The sequence below is a fragment of the Petromyzon marinus genome, chromosome 29 (genome assembly GCF_048934315.1).
Source record: "Petromyzon marinus isolate PM22_M1 ecotype Great Lakes invasive population chromosome 29, UKy_Petmar_22M1.pri1.0, whole genome shotgun sequence".
Classification (NCBI taxonomy): Eukaryota; Metazoa; Chordata; class Hyperoartia; order Petromyzontiformes; family Petromyzontidae; genus Petromyzon; species Petromyzon marinus.
The window spans coordinates 4,997,180-5,019,061 of record NC_133695.1 but is presented as its reverse complement, the minus strand read 5'-3'; the positions used below and the strand labels follow the sequence as shown (position 1 = coordinate 5,019,061).

At 55.1% G+C, this 21,882-nt stretch overlaps 1 long non-coding RNA gene across 1 annotated transcript in view; it reads right to left on the bottom strand.

Moving 5' to 3' along the window:
- The window catches only part of LOC142929339 (uncharacterized), a 335,621-nt gene extending 314,469 nt beyond the window's left edge, over positions 1–21,152 (bottom strand). Inside the window, exon 1 of the long non-coding RNA XR_012945621.1 lies at positions 20,795–21,152. This is a non-coding gene — a long non-coding RNA (uncharacterized LOC142929339). The remainder of the gene's footprint in view (positions 1–20,794) is intronic.
- Between the last annotated feature and the right edge of the window lie 730 nt (positions 21,153–21,882).

Below are 21,882 nucleotides of genomic sequence, written 5' to 3'. Positions count from 1 at the left end.
GGCACCTTGGCAAGCTGGGGATGGGCTGCTATACCCCCCTCCCACCGCCCGCTCTATAGTAGCGGTAACTACAAACTCTACAGTAGTATCTACCTACTCTACAGTAGTATCTACCCACTCTAGTCGTATATACCGACTCTATAAAAGTATATATTTACTCTATGATAGTGTAGAGAAGGGATGTACGCAGTGAGCGTAGTTGAGAGGGTGCATTTGGGGACAAACAGGTGTGAGCATTGGGGCACGGAGTAGGTGCTGCAGAGGCGGAAGCTGGAGGCGATAATTAGCGAGTGCGAGAGGCGCTGTGGAGACACCAGCTTAAGAGGGGGCACGTGAGGACTCGGAATGAGGAGGGGTATATAAGCAGGAGTGTGCGTGAGTAGCGGGAGGTGTTGTTCGGGGACCAAGAGAAGAGACGTCTCGTCACTGCCGCTCGGACCGTCAACGGGACCTCGCCCCTCACTTCGGCGCCGGGCGGGTGTTGGCTGAACCCCCCGCCCGGGACAGACCGGTGAGTGGGTGCGAGGCAGCATAGGTGAGAGCAAGGAGCAGCGGCGAGATAGAGACGAGTAGGTGCGGGGCAGAGTAGATGAGAGCAGGTAGGGGGAAGTGGCGTTGTGTGATCACAGTGAGAGGCAGTCATAGGCGTGCCTACAACTGTTGCGAGAATAGGATTAATAAATTGTAAGCAGGTGATCTGTTACTCCGTGTCAGTGTGAGTAATTTGATACACTACAATAGTACTAACTTCACAGTGTAGTGGTGAGGCCTAGTCCCATGCAGAGCCCCCGGCCTCGCCTATATTGCCCAGCCGGCCGAGGTGGCACCTTTGCATGCTGGGGCTCAGCTGCTTCCCCCCCCACCATCCCCCCGCCCGCTCTACAGTAATAATATCTAAGGGCTATAATAGTAGTATCTACCGACCCAATAGTATTAAGTGCACTAATTGGGATGGGGGAACATCACACTTTGAATAATTTACCTCAGCGTTATGTGAATTTTTTGGGGGCATTTTTAACGTGGATGAGAATTTCCCCCTCCCCCCCCCCCCCCCACGGATCGCGCGTGTGTGCATTGCTAAGGCAACCACCCTCACGGAGCCAGCTTTCTCGAGCATGCGCAGAGGCGTGCTCTGGTGCCACCCTGTGCGTATGAAAGGAATAAATTGTTAATTTAGCTACTTTAAAGTCGACAGATGTGAAATACCAATAGCGCTTGTTTGTCCCGGGGCATACGGCGTGGTATCCGTTGTATTCTTTCGATCCGTAAACCCCACAGCTTGTCAGTTAGAAAACGTCTCAAGGTACCCGCGCAGACAGACACGCAAAAAAATAACTTATACTGGTAGGGACCTCCTGGTTACTACACCAGCAGCCCACAGGGGATTATTGTGTCCGTCCGTCCGTCTGTCGTGCATCCAAAAATGGGAGGGGTGGGGCTGGGTGGAGAGGGGAGGGGCTGGGTTGGGAGGGAGGGGCTGGGTGGGGAGGGTGGGGCTGGGTGGGGGGTGGGGAGGGGCTGGTCACCCCGTGGTGCCCTTATAAAACTCAACGTTTAACCTACTCACGCCGGCTTGTGCCCGCCCTCACAGTCGGGCATATTGTGCGGAATACACCACGTGGTGCCGCCGTTGGTGATCCTGGCCATTGACTGAGCAACCCAACGTGCCTACCAGCTCCCTCCGCAGGAGAATGTGTTATAGGTAAGATGCTACTGACCCCGCACCAGCTTAATCCTGCACTGAGTGCGCTAACCACTACGCCACCGCTGCCCATACCATTGCCGCACACGCGTGGCCACACAAATAAAGACAAAGTTCCCCCAGTTTAGCCTTAACAGACTGGGCAAGTGCTGTGAGCGAGTAGCTTCTATGAAGGTGTGGACGGCACGCCCGGTCGCCTTTATCGCCCCACTGATGATGTTTACACACCGCACCAAGGTACTCGTTTGAGGCCGAGTCTACCTAGGGGAGGCCCAGACGTGGGGAGCGAGATGGAGAGAGAGAGGTATAGAGATCTGGAGAAATAGACCACATCTGGGGAGAGAGCTGAAGAAAGACTGGGGGAAATATGGAGGGGGGTGAAGGAGAGTGAGGGGCCGTCCATAAATGACGTCACGCGATTTTGGATGATTTTTGACCCCCCCCCCTCGTCACACGGCGTCACAAAAAGTCAGAACCCTCCCCTAAAATATGACGTCACAAAGCTCTGCCCCCCCCCCCAACCCAAAATAAAACATGCTTCAAATCGCTTTAAACTATTGTAGTGCGTATTTAATGTGGCGCTGCACTCGGATGTTGTAGGAAAAAACATTGATTAAAAAGTATATTTAATTAAGTAGAACGTGTTGTCTATGTTTATTTAAAGTTGCGCATTTTGATGTGACGTCACATTTCTCAAACACCCCCCCCCCTCGTCACACATCGTCACAAATGTCTGACCCCACCGCCTAGGTGCGTGACGTCATTCATGGACGGCCCCTGAGAGAGAGATAGCGAAAGAGACGAATATGGAGGTGGAGATAAGCAGAGGGTTGGTTTATAAACTCGACAGTATGTAGGTGAAAGAGAATTGGAGAAGTATGAAAGGAGAAACTGAGAGGCCGTTAATTTTGGAGAGAGAGAGAGAGATGGTTACAGAGAGCTGGAGAGAGATAAATATAGACATGGATACAGAGAGCGTGGGGTCGAGAGAGAGATATGTATGTAGAGACGTGGAGGGATGGAGATGTGAAGAGAGATTCAGAGAGAGATGGTTACAGAGATAGCTGGAGAGAGATAAATATAGACATGGATACAGAGAGCGTGGGGTAGAGAGAGAGAGAGATGTGTGTAGAGACATGGAGGGATGGAGATGTGAAGAGAGATGCAGAGAGAGAGATGGTTACAGAGAGAGCTGGAGAGAGATAAATATAGACATGGATACAGAGAGCGTGGGGTAGAGAGAGAGATGTGTGTAGAGACATGGAGGGATGGAGATGTGAAGATAGATGCAGAGAGAGAGATGGTTACAGAGAGAGCTGGAGAGAGATAAATATAGACATGGATACAGAGAGCGTGGGGTAGAGAGAGAGAGAGATGTGTGTAGAGACATGGAGGGATGGAGATGTGAAGAGAGATGCAGAGATAGAGATGGTTACAGAGAGAGCTGGAGAGAGATAAATATAGACATGGATACAGAGAGCGTGGGGTCGAGAGAGATGTGTGTAGAGACGTGGAGGGATGGACATGTGAAGAGAGATGCAGAGAGAGAGATGCAGAGAGAGATGTGGAGAGAGATGTAGAGAGATGTGAAGAGAGATGTAGAGAGATGAAAAGAGCTCTTGAGAGGCAGAAAGAAATGTTGTGGGGTGAGTGGTGGTGGTAGTGGTGGAGAAAGACTGCGTGTTTGGGGTGTGACGTCAACCCCGGATAACGGAGGGCAGTGACGAGAGGGAGGGGGGCAGGGGTTAGGGGTAGAGGGCAGCGGACGCCGAGGATTCGGGGAGGATGGAGAGGAGGTGGGGTGGGTTGAAGAGGGGGGGGGCAGGGAATGTGGGCTGGAAGGGAGGGTGGGGATTGGGTGGAGATGCAAAAGAGAGAGCGGATGGATCTTGTGGCGGAGCAGGGGGGTTGGTGGGGAGGGGTTGGATGGAGGAATGGGGGGAGTGGAGTGGGAGGGGGTTGGAGAGTCGTGACAGGCGCCCACAGCCCCCCCCCACACCGCCGCCACACCGTCCAGACGCACTGTATCCACGGCGAGAGCGAAAACACGATCGAGTTACGGGGCCACGCTCACCCGTGTCAACATACAAAGGTCCCCCGGGTAGGCTGCTGGGGCAAGTGCCGCTCGCGAGCCGCCTACAAGGAAAGCCGAGTCGGTTTCCACGGGTGACGTCATGACGGTGCCGGTGCCAGGCTAGGTGCACACACACACAAGCCCCCCCCCGCCCGGCCGCCTTTGTCTCCCCAGCGGGGATGTTTGCTACACACCGCACCGAGGTACTCAATTCGAGGCTGAGTAGACCTAGGGGGCAGGCCCAGGACCGTTTCAATATAACCGCAACACACACACATAGCCACGTGTGTGTGTGTGTTTCACGTGGGGGGTAGAGGGGGGGGAGCACGTGGGGTTTACAGTGGACGCCGCATCACAGGGACGTCCAGGGCGTCACATCACTGCAGACACACGTGGCAAAGGTTCCCCGTGTAGCCTCCAGCAGTCTCGCGGGGCAAGTGCCGGCAAACCGGCGCACGAGGGGCGTGCGTGGCCTAAACGACCACGCCCGGCCGCCTTTGTCTCCCCAGTGTGGCGCATTCGGGTGCTCGTTTGAGGCCGAGTCGACCTAGGGGAGGGCTCGGGATCGCTCGGGATCGCCGCAGATAGCCGTCTCTGGCGTTGGCCGTGTTCGTGGCTCTCAGGGCGCGCTAACCGTTGCACCACCGCTCCCCCACACACACGTACAAAGACAAAGATCCCCAGTGTAGCCTGCAACAGACTGTTGGGGCAAGTGCTGTTAGCGAGCACCTATGAAGGCCGGCACGGCACACGAGGGGGTGGGTGGCTAACACCACGCCCGGCCGCCTTTATCTCCCCAGCGACGATGTTTACACACCGCACCAGGTACTCATTTGAGGCTGAGTCGACCTAGGCGAGGCCCAGGACCAGTTCAGAAAATCGTCACTGGGTGTTGGCCGTGAGAGCGGGAATCGAACTCGGGTCGCCGGGTTCGTGGCGCAGCGCGCTAACCGCTGCACCACCGCTCCCCACTACACACACACACCGCGACACACAGAAACTTCGAGGCCCGCGGAATCCGGCGCCAGTAAATCTCTCGCTCACCGCACAGCCTCGTCACGTGTCCCACTAGAGGCACATGTCACCCTAACCCGACCCCTCTCCCTTCCCTCTCATTTTCCTCTCTCCCGTCTTTCAATTCCTTCTCCACGTCTCCTGCTCCCTGTTGTCTCATCTCCCTACCTTGCTCTCGCTCCGTCTCTGTCTCTCTCTCCCTTCCTCTCTCCCTCTCATTTCCTCTCCGCCACCGTCCATCCACATCCCGTCATCCAACCGCTCTCCAAGTCGTCGCCACGCCGCCACCCTCCCCCCTCCCACCCAGCCACTCACCCACGTTGGCCAGTGTTGGGGTCAAATATGGGCAACCCCCCCCTTCCCCGCCCTCAAAACCACACTTCCTAACACCAAGCCACGTGAGCCCCCCCCCTCCCGCCCTAACCCCCTCGCCATCACACCAAACCCCTAACTCCAGCTCTCAGCGTCAATCGCAGCCACAACTGAACCACAAAGTGACCCTGGTGTAGCCTTAACAGATCGTTCCAGTGCTGTTTGCGAGCACCCATATAAGCCGGCAAGGCACACGACGGGGTGGGTGGGCCAGCAAACCACGCCCGGCCGCCTTCGTCTCCCCAGTGGCGATAATTTCCACACCAGGTACTCGTTTGAGGCTGAGTCGACCTAGGGTAGGCCCACGGCGGGTTCAGATAATTGCCACTGGTGTTGGTGGCCGTGATCCGGGATTTGAACTCGGGCCGCCGGAATTTGTCGCCCGGCGCGCTAACCGCTACACTGCCGCTCCGCCACCACCCCACCACCGCCACCTCCACACCCAACCGCAAGGCCAACACCTGCTCAGCTCAAGCCACGTCGTTCCTCCGAATCCCTCCCGAAATCAGCGACCTGGTCAGCGCCGTCACTGACCTGACCCTCACCCTCCTAACCCCGCAGAGTGAACGCTGCTTTTGTTTGTTTAAGCAGCGCGCGCGTGTGTGAAAGATAGAAAAGAGAGAGAACAGGGCGAGTGTCATCTGCAAGGGTCAATTGCCCCCTCCCCCCGCCCGGGTCACCGAAACGGCAGAAAATAGAAATCAGTACAAAAGCAACTACGCTAGAGTAGACTTCACAACAAAAACCACACCACAGCATAAAATCAATATTTTCAAAAATATTAGAAATTGTAAATACAAAAAAAGGTCATGTAACGCGAGTTGGCTCAGACGGAGTCATTTTAAACCTTTTGTTTGTAGCCCAATGAAGGTGACGAGGCAACATGAGCCCTGCAGTGGCGTAGCTGGCGAGGGTGTGCAGGCGGTGCAGCTGCCACAGGGTCCACACGGGGCCAGAAGGGGCCCCAAAGGCGACCACGACGAGCAATCAGAATCTGTGTATTTATACTGCAGGGGAAATCCGATGAGCTATAAAGCTCATTGTCACAGATGTCCAGTAGTAGGAGCAGGTCAGAACGTTACGACTACAACAACAACACAAACGCGTTAGGAGTGCAAATTATCGGCAAGGTAAACTAATCATTAAAAAAATATATATACGCAAGTAAAACTAAACATTTTTTAAAAATCTGACTAGGTTAAGGCCCACTTAGCCATCCGTTTATTTATTTTTTCAGAAGCGCGACCTGGCCACGAGGAGGAGGCGGAGGAGGCAGCGGTAAATCCCTCGTGCCGAGAGCTATCTGCAACATCGCGACTCCACTGCAAGCTGGCAACATCATCAGGCCACGATCAGAGCCCAACCATCACCACCACCCACCCACCCACCCTTCCACACCACACAACCATCCCCACTCACTGCCTTCCCCAACTCAAACTCCCCTAACCAATGACACAACACGGCAAATTCGTCACTAGCACCGCACTCAAGGTGGGTGGGTGGGGACGTGTAAAATGGCGACGTTTCGGGACATGACCCATCTTTATAGCAGGGAATTGAAGAAGAAGAGTCATTGCCTGAAACGTCGCCTGTCAAGGCCACTGGGGGTGTCGTGCCTGTGCAAAAGAATCACAACAACCCTTACGGTTTGACCCCTTGGCAGCCAATCCAGAACCAAACCCCAACCCAGCATCTTCACGAGATCGCGGCCGCTCAGCCCAACCTCAGCATCATCGTCAGCCTCACGGTCTGTCCACTGCTGGATGAAGGATGGGGATCAGCGTCATCGTGACGACGACACGTGTGCTGTCCACTGCTGGATGAAGGCCTCTCAATAATGTCGCAATCTTTCGCGGTCCACGCAGCTTACCCATCCATCTCCCCCCTCCCCAGACACCCCTTCCAACCCCCCCCCCCCCCCCAAAACATCTCCCTCCACGGAAAATTCACCGATCTCATCGCTCCATCTCCGTGGTTGGTGGTCCTCATACCGCTGCCGTACACTTCTCTACTAAGCTTTAACGTCAACAAAATGAAAACCTCCCCCAGCATCACCATCATCAGCATCATCAGCATCATCGTCATCCACCGACCTGGGCCCAGGAAAAAAACGGGGGTGGGAAATAAAAGAAAACCTGAACGGGAGAATAACACATTCCTCACACGTGACCCTGGGTAACTTGACGCTGAGCCCCCACCTCCCTCCCCCCGCCCGCCTCTCTCTACACCACGACATCAACGACCAACAACCACCTCACCACCCACACACCCCACTCCAATCCCGGCCAAGCCGCATTCCTCACGGCCCAGCCCGGTCACGGTAACGAGAAATCTGCGCGTTTTTTTTTCTCCCAGAGGCGAGGAGCATTGGGTGGAGGGGGTAGAGGAGGGTGGGGGAGTGGGGGGGTTGAGGAGGAAGAGGAGGTGAGGGGCTAGTGGACTCAGGAGGGAGTGAAACGGAGATGCCGAAGAGGAGAGAGAGAGAGAGAGAAACGGAGATGGGGATGATGATGATGATGATGAGGTGGTGATGGTGGTGGTGGAGGTGTGCGCTGGTGATACGAGGAGGTAGATGGCGAGTGAGGAGGGGATTTAAGGAGATGGATAGGACAAGAGACGGCGCATCAAGAGGTGAATACAATGAGATAGCGACGTGGAAACAGAGAAGAGGGTAGGAGCGGGGAGAAGGGTAATGGAGGAGGAGAGGACAGAATCAGAATATTTACATAAACTATAGAAATCCGATGAGCTATGAAGCTCTTTTTCACAGATGTCCAGTAAGTGGCACGGGATCAGAACGTTACAACAACACAGTACAAACACACAATGGGAGTCCAAATTATAGGAATTGGTAAACAAATCACTTTCAAATGTGCACATCATAATAAGAGAAGGGGGAGAGTGGAATGGAGCAGAGAGAAATGATGGAGGAGTAGGAGGAGGGAGTGTGAAATGATGGGGAAGTGATAAATCGGAGGAGATGGAGAAAGTGAAAGTGAGAATCGGTGGAATGGGAATCGAGAAGAATACGCGGAGCGAGTGATAAGAGAGCGGAATGGAGGAGGAGGAGACGAGATGGGGAGATGCGACCCATATTTTAGATTCCCTTGGCCTGATTTCGTGGAATTGAGCTCTCGAAATAGGGTCACGTGAAACGAGACACGCCCAGGATCCGAGTCCGATTCCGCGAGCTTCTCGCGAAGGACTGTGCTGTTGTAGTGGTGGTGGTAGTGGTGGTTGTAGTGGTTGTGGTGGTGTAGGTTGTGGTTATTGCTGAGGACACGGTTTCTGGCTAAAACGAGGGGCTTCTCCTCCTGCCAACAGCCACCAGCTGAGCGGGGGAATCCATCAGTAGGACAACCGCTGACAGATTTCACAGTGGCTTTGTACACCACTACCACCATCATCATCATCATCAACGGCCATTGTCAATCCACAGTGCTGCATGAAGGCTTCTCTCCTCCATCGCTATCTCTCGCGATCCATTCCCCGAACCTCCCGACGAGCACGGTGCGAAAGAAGTTCAACGCGCACACGCGCAAGCACACGTGATGTCAACAAACCCATCACCACCACCACCACCATCGTCACCTTTCGTGTGCACACATAAACGGCCGATGCCACCACCACCACGTCCTCGGTGAGCGCGTGGCGTTCGATCGTCCGTCCGGCGGTCGCTCTTCTCGAACTGCTCTCGGAGACGCATTCCATTATAAGACGCACGGTGCCTTTGCGCCCCCCCCCCCCGCGGCGAAGTCACGTGGAGTGGGGGCGGGGGGGGGCTGCGTCTTATAATCGGGTTACGAGTGCGAGTGACCGAGAGTTCGTATAAAACTCTGGCGACATCGTGGAAAACGTTCGTCGGATGCGTCTTACTTTTTTTCCTGGAGCGTCTTACAATCCGGACCAAAAAAAAAGAACCAAAAAAAACCGGTGGTTATTGTTAGTGGTTAGTTCGTAGTAATAACTTTTTTTTAAAAGTTAATTTGTGAATGTCAGTCTGCTCGCTTCGTTTGCGCCGTGGTGTCACGTCCACCCCGGGGTACATTCCCCAGCAGCTCTTACCGCTATAGGGACTGGGGGAAGGCGGCGGCGGGGGGGGATAGAGGGAGGTGGAGGGAGGGGAGGAAAGTTTCAGAGAACTCAATAGAGGCCGCGTGCGTCCGCGGTTCCGGCCTTCTTAGGTGCTCGCTAAGACCGCTCGCCCCCAATAGTGTGAAAGCTATACCCGATAATCTTTGTATTTTTCGTTTTGGATGTATGCATTTACGTATGTGATCCTGGGTGGCCTCCCCTAGGTCGACTCGGCCTTAAATGAGTACCCGGTGCACCTCCGATTAGCACGGTTTGGAGACATACGGTGCGAAAGAAGTTCAACATTGGCCAGCCATCGAACAAAGTTACTCGCCGCATCGCGCGCTTTCAGATGGCTTCTGCGTCCGTCTGGAACGCGCTCTTCCTTCCGATATTAGGAAGCCACTGGCGCTATGCACTTTTAAATAATCTAGATTGAGAACTAATTTCTTTAAAACTGCTTTAGCTTGTTGTCCTCCCACCGCACCTCCGGTTAGCACGGTCGGCTGCTACGTACGGTGTGAAAGAAGTTCCACGCACGGTACATACGTGGTGCGGTGTGTGGACATCGGCATTGGAGAGAGAAAAGGTGGCACGTGGCGTGGTGCTGCTCGGCACCCACCCAGCCAGCCACGCCACGTTAGCCTGGACACGTGCTCGCGAACAACCCTTGCCCCAAGTCGGTGTAGGTGGCGATCTTTATCACTGCTTATACGTACGTGTCAGCGTGTATGTGCGTGTGCACGTTCGTTTGTGTGTGTGTGTTTGCGTTCGTGAGAGAGGGCATGCGCGCGTCTCGAGCTGCACATTGCACCTTGGAATCTTAGATCGCACCTAGCCTGGCACGAGCGCTCCAGGTGACACCAACGTCCGCGTTCGTTGCGAACGGCAGCTGTTACCGTTCCCCGTATGCGCGTGCGTGCGAAGTGACGCACACCGGGCAGTTGGAGGCAGTCGCCCATCCAAAAGCCGGGCAGGGCAGAGGTGGAGCGACGCTCACAACAACGACCGGAGCGCCGGGCGGCTAAAATACAGTTGGCACCTGGGCCTGCCCGGTGACTTCCTGTCAGCGAGCCTTCGACACTTCACGTGGCCTTAAAGCGCACGTAGCCTGGCACAAGCGCCGTGGTGACGTCACCGACACTTGGTGACGAATGGCGTCATGTTGTTGTGCAGTGGGGAGCGGTGGTGCAGCGGTTTGCACGCTGCGCTACGAAGCCGGCCACCCCGGTTCGATTCCTGCTCACGGCCAACACCGGCGACGGTTATTTGAACTCGTTCTGGGCCTCCCATAGGTCGACTCAGCCTCAAATGAGTACATGGTGCAGTGTGTAAACATCTCCGCTGGGGAGAGACAAAGACGGCCGGGCGTAGTGCTAGCAACCCAACCCCCCCTCTCCGTGTGCCGTTCCGACTTTCATTCGGTGCTCGCTAACAGCACTTGCCCTCTTAGTTAAATGACTTCACGGGGGCCCTTTGTCTTTACACTGTGTGTTTAGAGTGTGCGTGCGTGTGTGTTGTGATGACGACAGCAGTCTGTCTGGATAACAAAACGGACTTTGCACCCGCACCTCTATCAACAGCGTCCCGCATAACAAAAGGCAAAGAACCCCCGTATAGGCGCAGACGGTTGGGGCAAAGTGCCGTTGGTGAGCACAGGGAATGGACGATGGAACGGTGTGGCAATCACCGTGGCACCACGTGATCCACGCACAAAGGTCGCCCGTGTAGACTTCGAGGATGTTGGGGAAAGTGCTGCTCGCGAGCACCCGGCACGGAGGTTTTTCACGACCAATATTATTCACGAGAACGTGTTCTGGGGTTATATCGCGTAGCTGTAACTGTGTCGTGTACCCACCTCCACCCGATGCGGCCAGTTAGTAAGGTTTGCGCGTGAACAGAGCGTGCCAATCTATGACGACGACCGACCGCCTTGTGACTCCCTAAGAATTGCCGCTCTACACACACACATAGGCGGTGCCATATTTACGGCTGAGTGGACTTAGGGAAGCACCAGCCCAGGACCGGTTCAGATATCGATCGCCACTCACGTGAGCCGGGATTCGAACGCTGTTGACCAACTTAGCTGCAATCTGTAGGGCAGCATGGTGGTGCAGTGGCAACGCTTCACGCCTCCACAGCCAGGAAGGGGCAGCTCTGGGTTCGATTCCCGACTAGGGTGCCTTTGTGTATGGGGGATATAGAGCTATACGACTATCAACTATTTTTTTTACTTTATCAGGTAAGACCTATACAGCTACTTTTTTTCTTTCAGAAGCGACCTGGCCACAAATGATAGCTCAACGAAGTGGCTCATCGCAGGGAAAGTTATAGCCGTCAAGTACGCTTAACGCGTGTTTCTAAATTCGGAGGGAAAACCCCTGGAGGACACGGAGAAAATTCCACGCGATCACGGTGGAGTGAGAGATACATTCAAACTCCAAATATACAACAGGCGTCAGGGTCGAGATCGAATCCACGACCTCCTGTATACCGGGCGAGGTAGTTAACATCTCCTAGCCACCGTGACGCACCTGACCAAATCGTGCAACAACGCGCCGATTTTAGATTCGTTCAGCTCACTCACCGGGGTCAGATGAGCGGAGACTTTTCACAAACCTGTATACCAGACGAAGTAGTTAACATCTCCTAGCCACCGTGTGTCTGATCAACCCATGTTCTGCGTGGGTTTCCTCCTGGTTTTCCCATCCCATAGCTAAAATAAAACAAATACCCCCCCCCCCCCCACACACACGCAATGTCACGAGCAATTGGCCGAACAAAAAAACATATCCCAATGCTCAAAATGTCCATTGGGATTACAAAAGAAGAAACAGCAGCAAGATCGTCAACCTTGTACAATCAACTTGACAGGACGCTCCTGAAAACAAGAGTTGCTGTATGCAGACAGCGAGGATTTCCCGGGTGAACGAGCGTTATAGAAATCATACAATACGACGGGAGGTGTTTGTCTTTTTCTCACACACCCAGCTGTAAAGTTCAACGACAAAGATCGTCCGTGTAGCCTGTGACAGACTCTTGGGGAAAATGCTGTTTGCGAGCATCTATGAAGGCCGGCACGGCACACGAAGGGGTGGGTGGCCAACACCACACCCGGCCGCCTTTGTCTCCCCCAGTGGCGATGTCTACGCACCGCGAACTCATTTGAGGCTGAGTCGACCTAGGGGAGGACCATGATCGGTTCAGATAATCGCCACAGGTGTTGGTGGCCGTGAGCAGGGAATCGAACTCGCGTCGCCCGGTTCGTACCGCAGCGCGCTAACCGCTACGCCACCGCTCCCCACGCTGTAAAGTTCTCACACACACGGACGCACAACACTCCCTCCGACACGCTGCCGCAGAGCGAGTCGCATCATAGCGCTTTATGATGTTGACCAGAGGAGCAGCGTGTGTGCGTGTGTGTGTGCGTGTGTGCGTGTGTGTGTGCCTGTGTGCGTGTGTGTGTGCGTGTGTGTGTGCCTGTGTGCGTGTGTGTGCGTGTGTGCGCGTGTGTGTGTGTGTGTGCGTGTGTGTGTGCGTGTGTGTGTGCGTGTGTGCGTGTGTGCGTGTGTGCGTGTGTGTGTGCGTGTGTGTGTGCGTGTGTGCGGTCTTTGGCCACCCACCCCCTCGTGTGCCGTGCGGGCCTTCATTATGTGCTCGTCGACAGCACTTGCCCCAACAGTTTGTTGAGCCTATACGGGAGATCTTTGTCTTTGTGTGCGGTTAGCGCGTGGTTCTGGCCAAACCACAAACCTCCGTATGCCGTGTTGGCTTTAATAGGTGCTCGCTAACATATTTCTGGTCACGAATCCAATAATATTAACTAGAAAAACAGCTAATTATCATGCTGCTGCTGCTGCTACTGATGATGATGATTGAAAACTAATTTCTTTCGAATTGCTGTTTGTGTTTAGTTTGTGGTCTTTCCCCCGCAACTCAGACGTATGGCGCGAAAGAAGTTCAGCACACATACACATACAGTACACACTTATAGACACACATACACACACATACACACACATTCGTGAATATTATTGATAGCGTCATCTTTCAGGGCCATCATTCTTCCCTTGGCCAATCGCGGAGTCTCAGCGACTCCGTCTCCAGGAGGGTCCTGTCGCATCGGGGACTTTTGGGCTATTCCATTCACGAGTTTGGCTTTCCGTGGGAGGGGGCGGTTACCGGCGAACCGGGATACCCCCCCCCCCACCCACGCGTAGATGGCGGCACCCAATATTAGAGCCTGCCCTAGGGTCTCCCCTAGGTAGACTCAACGTAAAATGAGACATGGGGGTTTTCCACGGTGTGTGTCAACCTCCAGCCACCGCCACGACTCACCCCTCACCCCCGTGCTTCCGGATTAGATTGGTAGCCCCCTCCCGCGCTCCCCCTCTCACTCATTCATCCCTCGTCCCCGCTACTCCGACGTGCACGGTGTGTTCCGCGCGAGATGCGAAATAAGTTCAACATACTTACATACACACACGCGCGCGACCACAAACTTACGCTTACCGTATTCACCCGATTAGAAGACGCACTAACCCACCCCCCGCCACCGCACCCACCCAATCACCATTCCGTATTTAAAACAAAAGTTGAAAATTTGGGGTTGTCGATTCACAGACAACCCCAAATTCCATCCCGACTCCCAGCTCCATCAACCCACCACCCCCCACACACAACCGGCCGTTGCCCCCCCCCACCTCCCCCCCCCCACCACCACGACCCCCTCCCCCACCCTCGCCCCACTCCACCACCACCGCCCATCTCTGACGCAGCCCCCTGCCTATGTTTGGTAACGAACCCGCAGCGGTGGCCGTGTGCGTGAGGATTGGTGGGTGGAGGGGGTTTAGTTCGCCTTGGTCGAGATCGCCACGGTAGTTCCTTAGTCCCCCCCCTCTCTATCTATCCCCCACCAGCCTTTTAAGGGGTTGGGGGAGCGGTGTGGGTGGGAGGGAGTCGACTCAGCCCATCATCCTTCCAGGGTCGATAAAACGGGTACTGTATTGTAACTAAAATGAGTAATTACCTCCGTGAGGAAGTCGTCAGTGGCTTGCCCTATGTGTAGATACACTCGCGCCCCACCATAGCAACGTGGAATTTTCACCACTGGCTCTAAATCCCGTGCATACGCACGTGGGGACGTGTAAATCACGTGGGCGTGTAAGAGCGGCTTATGCATCAGCGTGCCCCACACATGGGCGTGACTTACACATCGGGTTAGTTAGATCGGGTTTCGTTAGATGGGGTTGGTTAGATCAGCCTAGTTAGATCGGGTTAGTTAGGTCGGGATAGTTAGATCGGGGTAGTTAGGTCAAGATAGTTAGATCGGGTAGTTAGATCGGGATAGTTAGATCGGGTTAGTTAGGTCGGGATAGTTAGATCGGGGTAGCTAGATCGGGATAGTTATATCGGGGTAGTTAGACCGGGTTAGTTAGATCGTGTCGGCTTGAATATAATTTCTTCTTTAACACCACGACCCTCCACCACCCGACAAAGCCAATTACCTCGTGACTTGAAAAATTCAGAAATCTTCCTTGCCCCCCCTCCGCCATACCCCCCTCTTTGCCTCCACCCCGCCGCGACCCAGCGAGCCTCTCGTGTTCCTGCTGACGGCCCGAGGTAGAGGGGGGGGGGGCCGGGGCGTTTTGGGGGGGGGGGCCGGAGCTAATGTAGAACGCGCGGCTCGAGGAGTATTTTCAGAAGCGCGCGTGGGCTGGCTGGCTGGCTGGCTGCGCGCCGCCCGCTCGCCACTAAATTTAGCCTCGATGACTCTGACCCCAGCGTCTAGAATTCGGTGGGAGGTTCCACGCGTGGAAACACGCACGCACGCGCGCGCACCCACGCACCCACGCACCCACGTGTACAATACAGTACGCGGTGTATACATGCATACTTTACAGGTACTCGTTTGAGGCTGAGCCGACCTAGGGGAGGTTTCAGATAATCGTCACCGGGTGTTGGGTGGCCGTGAGCGGGAATCGAACTCGGGTTTTGCCGGGTCCGTGGCGCGCTCGCGCTGATCACTGCCACCGCCGCTCCGCGTGCTGTTATCCGCACACAAGACAAAGATCGCCCGTATAGCCTGAACAGACTTGTATGGCAAGTGCTGTTACGACGAGAGAGGCCAGTGCGGCACATGGGTAGGGTGGGTGGCCAGCACTACGCCCGCCCGGCCGCCTTTGTCTCCCTAAGTGTTGATGTTGGCGTTTAAATAACAACAAAAACGAACCGCCGTACATACTGAGTCGACCTAGGGAGGAGGCCAAGGGATCGTTTCAGATATTTCCTCGTCGATGCTAAGGCTGTGAGCGGGAATCGAACTCGCGTGAAGCGGAGGTTCGTAGAGCAACGCGCTAAACCACTACGCCACCGCTCCCCACGACAAAGAGGGGAGCTCCCCCCGTATCGCCTCCTCACACTCTCACACTCTCACGCGCATGCACTCGAAACACTACATTTAGCTACACTGACCCAGTCTTGAAACGTCTGGAAGGAATCCCCCTTCACACCCACACACACAAAGATCCCTACCCGTATCGCCTTACAGACCCAGGTCAAGGAAAGTACTGTTTGCGAGCACCTATTAAGGCTCGCGGGGGCACTCTGGGATTGGTCGAAACCACCCGCTCCGCCCTTTTTGTTTTGCCCCCTTGTCGACGCTGATGACAACGTCGCACAAACAAGGTTGTTATTTAAGGCTGAGTCGACCCAGAGGTGGCACAGGAACGGGCTTCACTCAGACCACTGATGGCATCTCCGTTGCACACGTACACACGTGCGCACACACACACGTGCACACACACGTACACACGTGCACACACACATACACACGTGCACACACACACGTACACACGGGCATACACACACGTACACACGTGCACACACACACACGCGCGCGCGCGTTGTTAATTGACTAATCAATACTGCACCCAAGGCGATTCGGAATCACAATAAACATATGTATCCTGGAAGAATCCGATGAGCTGTAAAGCTCTTTCCCACAGGTGTCCAGGAGGGGCGTGTCAGAACGTTTCGCCGAGAAACAACAGAACGCACACGATGGGAGAGTGCAAAAGATCGGATATGGAACACAAGATGAAACGGGCTACGACTTAGGGCTGGTTGGACTCGATCTCGTAACGAGTTCGTTGCCGCTAGGGCGAGAGCCGTGGCTCACCCCGAGTAACTGGTCACGAAAGGTTTATGGCCACGATTATCGTCTGGTTGGTTACAGCGCGAGGATCAGTGGCTGGATGGCGAGCCGGTTAGGTCTAGGGCTTGGGCGAGCATTTGATTGGCTCGTGTGCTCGTCCACCCTCGTTCCCCCACGTCCACCATCCTCCCCCGCGTCCACCCTCGTTCCCCCAGGTCCACGCTCCTCCCCCGCATCCACCCCCACCCCCACGTCTACCCCCTCCCCGACTTCCACCCTCTTCCTCCACGTCCACCCTCCTTCCCCCATGTCCACCCTCTTCCTCCACGTCCACTTTCCTTCCCCCACGTCCACCCTCCTCCCCCGCGTCCACCCTCGTTCCCCCAGGTCCACGCTCCTCCCCCGCGTCCACCCCCACCCCCACGTCTACCCCCTCCCCGACTTCCACCCTCTTCCTCCACGTCCACCCTCCTTCCCCCATGTCCACCCTCTTCCTCCACGTCCACTCTCCTTCCCCCCACGTCCACCCTCCTCCCCCGCGTCCACCCTCGTTCCCCCACGTCCACGCTCCTCCCCCGCGTCCACCCCCACCCCCACGTCTACCCCCTCCCCGACTTCCACCCTCTTCCTCCACGTCCACCCTCCTTCCCCCATGTCCACCCTCTTCCTCCACGTCCACTTTCCTTCCCCCACGTCCACCCTCCTCCCCCGCGTCCACCCTCGTTCCCCCACGTCCACGCTCCTCCCCCGCGTCCACCCCCACGTCTACCCCCTCCCCGACTTCCACCCTCTTCCTCCACGTCCACCCTCCTTCCCCCATGTCCACCCTCTTCCTCCACGTCCACTCTCCTTCCCCCCACGTCCACCCTCTCCCCCGCGTCCACCCTATCGCGAATCCACGTTTTTTGTCGGCCGTGTTCTTCTTCTGGTTTTCCCTGCGAGCCGCTTGACCAAATGCGAAATGAGACCTCTGACCGCGCGGCTCGCGACAAGGCGACTCCATTAGGAGATCCGTAAATAAATGAATAAATACCAATATATTGTTGGGCAAACAACCATTCCATGCTTGGTTTATAAAAAAAAAAGTACATGTATATATGTATATAAATAGATTCCAAGGTGAGCATCCATACGGTGCATATCTTCTGTTTACATCCCTGAGCCAGTGGGCGGACATTCCACATTCCTATGGCGGGGGGGGGGAAGGGGTATCTCCATAGGACAGCCACGTGACTTCCTCACAAAGCAAGTGGGGGACTGTGCATGCTAATTTTAGCGACCCCAGAGATGATGATTGGCTGAGTGGCAACCCATCACAACCGGGATTTGATCTCACAAGCCTCCAAATTGCTCCCAGTTGATCAAGAGCGCTAGAGGCTAAAGTAAGCTGCAGTCGTCTGCTCGCGACTGAACGATCTAGCGGCACGTGGAACCGAAACGTCGGGACATCCTAACGACCAACACACGCGCGGTATTAACCCGGCGACAACAACGACTGCGCTGGCGATGCAGCAGCAGCAGCGGCATCACCACCGGCACAGTCGTATACATGTGAATATTATTTTTGTACGCGTGCGTGACGCGGGAGGCGAATACGAGACGCAGAGCGGATATTTATAGAGCCCCAGTCTCGCCCGGGACGGAAAATAACAAGCGGGAGTGATGGTGGGAAGGGGGGAGGTGGGAGGGAGGGGGGCAGCAGTCACGTGCTAGGACCCCCCCAAGACCTTTCAAAACACGAAGTGTTTACACCATTGTGCCAAAGACCGATCCGGATTCTCAAAGGAACTTGAGGTTAAAAGGCTAGACTCGTGATGAATCGCTTCCAATTTAGAACAGATAAGCGAACGCGATATATCTCCATCATATGTATGCACAATATATGTGTGTGTCTATCCTCATCACCAAAATAAATATCTCTGACATTCTTACACGACCCATCAGCCTTCTGCGAGTGCATCATCTCATCAGCGGCAGCAGCAGCATCGTTTGATTTCAAGGCAAGCAAATCTGATGAAAACATTTAAGAATAGGCTTTACCCTTTCTGGCAATTAAACAAGTTTTAAGATGTTCAAACACCAACATAGACACCTTTTGCAAGGGAACAATCAGAGGGTTCGGAGAAAAATCCACGCGACCACAGGGAGAACGTGCAAAATCAAAATATACAGCAGCAGGCGTCAGGGTCGGAATCGAACCCACTACATCCTGCATACCAGGCGAGGTAGTCAACATCTCATAGCCACCGTGATGATGATGAGAGAGAGACACGCAAACTCCAAATATACAGCAGCAGGAGTCAAGGTCGAGATCGAACCCACGACCCTCCTGCATACCAGGCGAGGTAGTCAACATCTCATAGCCACCGTGGCGAGCTGTTAACGAGAGTATCGCCCGCCGCTTTGACGACCTTGCGTCTCACGCCGCTGCCGGTCGTCAACGCCGACCGGCGTTCGTTGAAGTCACCGTTGGAAATTCCACGTTACGACGGCGACGTGGCCGAGTACGTCCGTCAGCACACGCGCGCTCTGCGGCGGCGCGTCAATTTCCAACTTCCTGCCGCAGGTTTCCTCCGCGACGCTGTTTCAGCTCCCACGTGCGACCTTTGTTAGCGGAGCGCGGCAGCGAACTCTAAATTTAGACCCTGCAACAATTAAAAAAATAATGTTTAAGACAATGGACCTCCTGCTAACTGTACGCAGATGCAAGCCTCTTTTGGAGTGGCAGATTTGTGCCAGGGAGGCTCGCCACAACATGACTGCACTAAGACATCCACATTAGAGACAAAGATCCTCCGTATAGCCTCAACAGACTGTTGGGGCAAGTGCTGTTTGCGAGTAGCACCGACGAAGGCCCGGACGGCACACGAGGTGGTGGGGCGGCCAACACCACGCCTCGGCCGCCTTTGTCTCTCCAGTGGCGATGTTTGTACACCCCACCAGGTACTCAATCGAATGCCGAGTCCGAACCAAGAGAGGCCCAGGACAGGTTCTGGTTTGAGCCGCGATCGGGAATCAAATTCACGTCTCCGGATTAATTAATCCAGAAGTCCGCTCACCCGATGCACCACCTCTCAGTAATATCTGGGCACCAGGCGGCGTGGCCACGCCCGTGGGGATACCTTTATGCAGCAGTGGATAAATGAAGATGATGACGACGATGATGACAACATTGATAATAATCGGTTAGACTATGAGGATTATAGACAATGAGTTAGATGAAGATGACGGTGATGATGGTGAGTGGGGTGATGGTGATGATGGTGGGTGGGGTGATGGTGAGTGGGGTGATGGTGATGATGGTGGGTGGGGTGATGATTGTGAGTGGGGTGACGGTTACGATGGTGGGTGGGGTGATGGTGAATGGGGTGATGGTGATGATGGTGAGCGGGATGATGGTGAGGATTGTGAGTGGGGTGACGGTTACGATGGTGGGTGGGGTGATGATGGTGAGCGGGATGATGGTGAGGATGGTGAGTGGGATGATGGTGATGATGGACAGTAAGACGATGATGATGGTGAGTGAGACAATGATGAAGACAACGATGGCGGTGATGATGGTGATGATGTTGGGTGTGATGACGATCATCACGATGGCGAGTGAGACGATGGCGGTGCTAATGCTGCTGCTGCTAATATAATAATAATGATGATGATCCAGAATGTTGAGTGCTCTAGACGTCAAGGAGAAATGCTCGCGTGAGCGCAAAGCGATCTTTGATCGAGATCGCAATGACGCTCCGCGCCGGCCCTGACGGTGACGCACGCGCGCGGGGTCAGAGTTCAGCGGCGAAATTCGTCTCTGGAAATTCCAACCGCGCGCCTATGAGGTCATCACCTACATCGCGATCAACAATATCAACATCACTATCATCACCGCCATCATCATCTCATGATCGTTGTCGTCTAACCATGACTCGCTCTCACATCTCTCACACACACCACAGCTTCCACCCCCGCTATACCCGGTGTAGATTGTGAGTGGAGTACAAAAGACAAAGATCCACGGTGTAGCCCCTGGCAGAGTGTTGGGGCAAGTGCTGTTATAGCGAGCACCCTATGAAGGCCAGTACGCCGTGCGAGGGGGTGGGTGGCCAGTACCACGCCTGACCGCCTTTGTCTCCCTAGTGCCGATGTATATGCACCACACCAGGTACTCATTTGAGGCTGAGCCGACCTAGGGGAGGCCCATGACCGGTTCAGATAGTCGTCACCGGTGTTGGCCGTGAGGGGGAATCGAACTCGGGTCGCCGGGTTCGTAACGCTAACCGCTACACTACCGCTCCACACACACAGACACGCACACACACAGACACGCACACACACAGACACACACAGACACACACACACACAGACACACACACAGACACACACACAGACACGCACACACACAGACACGCACACACACAGACACACACACGGACACGCACACACACAGACACACACACACACACAGACACGCACACACACAGACACACACACACAGACACGCACACACACAGACACACACACACAGACACGCACACACACAGACACACACACACAGACACGCACACACGCACGCGCGCGTTCCGTGGTAACTGGGAGCACGTGGCGACCCCTAAGTGGACACAATCATTCCAAGCCGCGACCCCAGCGACCTCTCCCCTCCCTGTCCCGCTCGGAGCTCCAAGCGCGCTGAGCGAACAATGAGCACCAGTCAGAGCCCTTCCGTGTCCTCACCACCCCGTGTCCTCACCACCCCGTGTCCTCACCACCCCGTGTCCTCACCACCCCGTGTCCTCACCACCCCGTGTCCTCACCACCTCGCGTCCTCACCACCCCGTGTCCTCACCACCCCGTGTCCTCACCATTCTCCCCCTCCCCATCAACCAGTCTACTTATTTCACTATTACTATTTTCCAAAAATAGATATTTTATTGGGTGAGGCCCACTGAGCTGTATAGCTCTTTTCAGACGAGACCTGGCTATCACAAATGATAGCCCAACGACGTGGGCTCATCATGGTGTGGACATTTACGGCAGCCGAATACTCTTAACGCGTGGTGACGTCGATTCTAAAATGTGGAGGAGGATCCGGAGAAAAAAATCCACGCGACCACGGCGAGAGAGACAGCGCAACCTCCAAATACACAGCAGCAGCAGCAGGCGTCAGGGTCGGGATCGAACCCACGTCCTCCTGTGTACGAGGCGAGGGAGTTAACATCTCATAGCCACCGCAGCGTCCTCATGGGCGGAGCAGTGGCGCAGTGGTTAGCGCGCCGCGCTATGCGAACCCGGCGACCCCGGTTGGATTCCCCGATAGCTCTACCATGAGTGACAGTGACATCTGAACAGGTCCTGCCCCCCCCCTCCCCCTTCTCGCCACCACTCCCCTCCCCTCCCCACCCCACCCCGCGCCTCCATCCACGACATTTACTAACCCGCACTGAGCCAGCCTGGTGAGGCATGGCCAAACAACCGCTTCGACTGACGTGGCGCGGGTGAATA